The following is a 6,000-nucleotide window of genomic DNA, read 5'->3' on the forward strand; positions in this document are numbered from 1 at the left end:
ACCTGACAAACCTTTTGAGTAAATAGTGCCAGCAGAAAAACAATAAAAGCCACCATCTTCCATACAAGGACATATCTTCCTTCTACCCTTGGATATTCCCAATGCACCCCACACCTTTTTACATGACCATGATTCTATTTATCACATCCTCCACAAGCTTTATTTTGAGTTTTTCCAGCTGCCACTGAAACTGCACCAGGGATTTGAGAAGCAGCAGGATTAATTACAGTCGTTTTGATCATCAATCAGGAGGGCAATAATTAAGTCAAAATGGAGGAACCTCTGTAGAATTGCTAGAGAATATTCAGAACTGTCAGTTTAAATTCCCATTGGTTAGATTATATGGGAACAGTGGTGCAGAGGGGAATTTTGAAGTTAGGAATTCATCATAGCAGCCCCTGTAGCCAAAGAAGACTCCAAAAATGTAAAATGGTGTATGTAGCATCTTGGAATTAGGCCATGGAAACCTCAGTTCACATCTCTGATCAGCCAGGAGGCAGGACCTCTATTCTATACATGTAGTAGTTGTTTGAGAGAAAGCTTCATGTAACTCTGTACATCTTAACTCAACATAGTTTTACAAATTTCAACATGTAAACCACCTTTAGCTTGAAGAAAAGATGGTGCATTAAAAGACAACTTCTGGCTTTTAATTAAAAATACAAAATACTTGTAAATACAGTGATTATGTAAACTGCTGGTATAAAGGAGGAAGGCTATCAAAAGAAAGAAGAGCCTGGTCTCTGCTTGATGATTTCCCCTAATCTGTGAGTTCCAGTATGCTATTCATTCACAACCAATAACAAAATTTGAAAGGCTCATTATCTCCTCATTAGAAGAGAAGCCCCCTCATTTACCTTTGTGCTGTGGCAGATTATGACACCACTCCTGTTTTGGAAAAAAAAAAAATCCCAGAAGCTATCAGTTTCTGCTCCTCTTCACCAAGGCAAGGAATAATTCATCTTGGAATGATGCAGAACATGAAATGGACACCCAAAATAACAAAGGATAAGTGTGGGCCTGCAACAAACTATTTTAGGGATTATATCCTTAAACTATATATTTAGGAGCTGTCCCTCAAATGTTGTTCTCAGCATCTGTTTTTGCGAGGTACACTTGTTCTGAACAGGGAATATCAATGGAGGTAGAGGTTAATCAAAGCTGTCTCTTTGGAGAAGGAATTCTGTAGTCATTCTATATTGTTGGAATAAAGTAACATATCCAGTTGCATCAGGCTCCTCAATTAGTTGTCCTCTAACAACAACAACAACAACAACAACAACAACAACAACAACAACAACAACAACAACAATACCCCACCCACCTGGCTGGGTTTCCATGGCCACTCTGGGCAGCTTATAGTACATATAAAACATAGTAAAGCACCAAACATTAAAAACTTCCCAATAAATAAACAAACAAATAAATAAATAATCATTAGATTCTAGAAGAGCGAAAGATAGGAATGCAAGTACTCCCAATCATCTCAGCTGAGAGACTAGCAATGCTTGACTCCTCGAACTCTTTCATTTCTAGCTGCTCCTTAGAAGATCCCTATTAAAAATATAACATTCAGGTGGCATGAAGTGCCTTTTACTAGATTTGGCTCATAACTTAGACGGGACAGTGTCTAGATGGGGAAAGCTTTCCTTCAATTTTCCGTGTTTTGATAATTTATAGGTTTTATAACTTCAATGCATTTTACAAATGGCTGCTTTACAAAGATGGTTCAGAAAGTTCAGCTAGGGCAGAATTCTTCAGCCTGACTACTCATGGAGCATACTACACTTCTTGTTCAACTACACTGGCTGCCAATTACCATACTTTTCCATGTATAAGACTAGGGTCTTTTTTACTTTAAAATAAGGTTAAAAATCTGGGGGCATCTTATACACGGATAGTGCATATGCCCATTTTCTAAATTTGGCATCCCCAAAAGTAGGGGGCATCTTATTCATGGGGGCGTCTTATACACAGGAAAATATGGTTAATTTATGGGCTCAGTTTAAGCCCTTGGCAGTTCAGGACCCCAATACCTAATGACCAGTCTCTTTCTATATGAACCTGCCTGGACTCTGCAATTTCCACCCAAGACATCCATTTGTGTCCCACTTCCAAAAATGTATGGTGGATGATGACCAGAGTACAATAACAGCCCCCCACCACCACCTGCCAGCTTTATAACTCTCTCTCCAGCTTACTATCATTTTGGAGGCAGGGAAAATGTTCTCATTCTTCTGGGCTTAAGATATTGTTGGTATAGTTACTCAATCAGAGCTTTTGTGTGTATTGTTACTGATATTATGTACTGTTTCATCTTTTAATCAAGTGTTATTGAAATAGACACACACACACACACACACACACACACACAAAACAGTGCTTTTTTCCTTTAAAAATGTTTAGGGGTACTCTCATTTTGACTCAAGAAAATCACTAATTTATAGTTCAAATTGGGAAAAATAAATGCAGTAAATGGACAAAAGTACAAAGAACATGCATTACACCAGGAAAGGAAACGAAGCCAACATCGGAGATGGTAACAACAAAACTGACCAATCACCGTGGTAGATTCCAACTCCTACTTCACACATTAAACGCTCGCTTCCGTCTGAGACTCAGGAAACACTGTGGCAGGAAATGAGGCTGCCATCAGGGGTAGCAACAGAACTGACGATTCACTGTGCTAGAGAAGAAATTATTTATTTATTTTTTAGTTTCCTCTCCCGTTAGATTCACAAAATGTTTAGGGGTACGTGTACCCCCGTGTACCCCCAGAAAAAAACAGTGTGTGTGTAGGGCACCCAGACTGGTATTTTATTGTGGGTGTATTCTGCAACATGTTCTTGACACAAGCCAATGCTACCACATTTTTACTATTTGAGGAGCTCTAAGCAACAGTGTGTCAGAAATAAACCACAGCTTTGTGGTATTAAAAAGTTATGAGAATTCAGCAGAAAGTTATGGGATATGTGCTGACTGGAAATGAAGCAGGGTGACCTCCTCACAAATTTTGCAGGCACAAACAAGTATTGAAAACCGGATTCCATGTGACTGCCCTGACAGAAGTCACCATGAATGCACAAATATATATATATTTTTAGAGTGATATTCCTTTGAGAGTGATTTTAAAATATAAAGTCACACACATGCATGCGTGCATACACACACATGAATAACTCCCCAAATTTGCTTATTCCCACACCCTTTCCCTTTTGTATTATGCCTGTTGAACTGTAAACATGAGGAAAAGGACTTTCCTACTGCTGATCTTTCTTAGATGCTCTGGAAGAGATGGGTAAAAATGATTAAATACTACACTTGTGATGGTTCCGTTAGAAACTCTTGATTTCTTTAATGAGAGTATGCAAGCTGTTCTGTCTCTCTTACACACTTGTCCATCCATTTCCTTATCCAACACATTTTGATATAACTTTGAGAGGGAAGTGTGCGATACCCACTGATAGTGCCTGCTCCACTGGGCAAATTGGTAGAAAGCTGGCATTTCAGCATGCACTTCATAAGGTAGAAAGACTCCGCCAATGTGTTCCATCAATGACCACCCTGAACTAATTACCAGCAATAACTTGAAACTGGTTTGTCACAATGTGCTCTACATGCGGCTGTCTTTGGGCATGATCCAAAAGCTCCAGTTAATGCAGAAATTTTATTTCCTTCCTTATATAGAAGGAAATGCCCCTGATAGTCTGTTTTCTGTGGATTGCTGTGCCATACTTTCTCACATGTAAAAGATACCAGAGGGAGAGCACGGCAAATGGCCAAGGTCCAGCCCCAAGGTTCATCACCCTTACCCTCTTTGCAACAATTCTGCAAACAAATGATTCAACTAGGGGAAAAGAAAGTTTTGTGGATGGGATTAATAAGATAAGAAAAATAATGTTGGTTCCCACATAGCATACAACAAAGAACGGGTATTTCATTCTTCACATTCTTCAAGTTTTCGGTGATCCCTATTATTCAGCTCAGATCTAAACAAAATAATGTAACATTTGGGGGGAAAGATGCAACCTAATAAACCAGCACCGGAGGCTAGGATAGAAAAGATCTCCACAGCGACCATGTATTTTCCCTTGGTACTGAGGTAGGTTGGAACAAAAGATACCCAAACACTGCAGAAGACCAGCATGCTGAAAGTGATAAACTTGGCTTCATTGAAAATGTCTGGTAGTTTCCTGGCAAGGAAAGCCACGGTGAAACTAATAATTGCTAGGAGGCCCATGTAACTAAGGACACAGTAAAACATAACCAAAGTCCCTTCATTACATTCTAGTATTATTTCTTCAGCCACTGAGTGCTTGTCAGCATCTGGGAATGGGGGAGAGATTGCCAACCACACAGTACAAATGCCTGCTTGAAGAAGGGAATATCAAATAGTATTAAATAGCACAGAGTACATCAAGTTTCAAAATTGAACATTTTAAACAACATCAAACGAGTTATGTAAGGTTTTAAACAGAATTATAAAGTATCATTCACTAAAGGTCATAATTCAACAACATCAGATAAATTATTATTACAGGAAGTTTTAAAGTCTCGTGCTTACGAGTCTCGTGTAAAGTCTCGTGTACAGTCTGGCTTTAAATTTCAAATAGAACACTTCAGCAATTGCAACACAAAAAACAGTGTGTATGCATGGATGTGCCCCTGCAAAAAGATATACATAGGCAAGAGCACTAGACCGATAAAATTACGCATAAATGAACATCGATCACGGATCCGAAACAAGGTACTAGAAGCCCCTTTAGTGGAACATTATATACGACAAAAACACACGGAGGATGATTTTGTCTTCTTTATTATCTGGAAACCCAAAATAGACTTATATAACCGAAGAAACATTGAAAAACTTCTATTACAACAGGAAGCCAGATACATTCATCTGTTTGAAACCATGTCTCCCAAGGGTCTGAATGAACATCAGGAATACATTTCCTTTCTTTAAAATATCACCACAGTGCCTTTTGTTTTTGAGGAGTTTAGATTGTATTACACCTTTAAGAAGAACAGGGGGTTATCTCCTCCCCTTTCAGATATAAGGCCACAAACTCACCTATGAGTAGGAAACGCCCGAAAAAAACAGAGGAAAAATACAGCAAAACTTCTAAGGTGAGACCACACATAATCTTGTACTTCACATATACACAATTTAATGGAAGAATTGTAACAGTCGTTTTTTCTATGGTTTACAGACGCTATATCCTCTTAGGAATCAAAGAAATACACCATTTTTATTTTTCACATACTTCTACCATAAAAAACAAGGTAAGGAACCAAATACTTTGAAAAGCCACTTGGGCACATATATAAGCACGAGACTTTAAAACTTCCTGTAATAATAATTTATCTGATGTTGTTGAATTATGACCTTTAGTGAATGATACTTTATAATTCTGTTTAAAACCTTACATAACTCGTTTGATGTTGTTTAAAATGTTCAATTTTGAAACTTGATGTACTCTGTGCTATTTAATACTATTTGATATTGCCAGCTGAAGAAGGCATCCATGCCGAAACGGGGCCCTGTCCTGGTCTCCCTGGTTTACACCTGACACGCATTGGAGAAGCCCTGACAGCCATCTCTAAAAGACTTTAAAGAAAACTTTCATATGAAACTATTGTTGTTTAAGACTGTAATTCTTTACAGAATTGATAATACGTTTGGAATTACTTATGAGTAAACGCATGTTTTTTTGTTAAAACTTTGGCCAGAGTTCTTATTTGGATTCATTACAATTTATTTGGCAATAAGAACTCCAACTTCTTTCATGCTTGAAGAAGGGAGCAGGAAATGACAATGGTGGCGGCCAGACTTTTCCCCACACACATTCTCATCTTTGATCCTGGTTTCGTTGCCATGAAAGCCAGAATCACAGTGACCGTTTTCGCCAGCACACAGGAAACAGCCACCGAAAAGATGGTGACAAAAGCAGTTTGTCGGAGGAAACAGGTCATCTTCGTAGGCCGGCCAATGAACAATAA

This window comes from Lacerta agilis, chromosome 14 (genome assembly GCF_009819535.1).
Source record: "Lacerta agilis isolate rLacAgi1 chromosome 14, rLacAgi1.pri, whole genome shotgun sequence".
In the NCBI taxonomy this organism is placed as follows: domain Eukaryota; kingdom Metazoa; phylum Chordata; class Lepidosauria; order Squamata; family Lacertidae; genus Lacerta; species Lacerta agilis.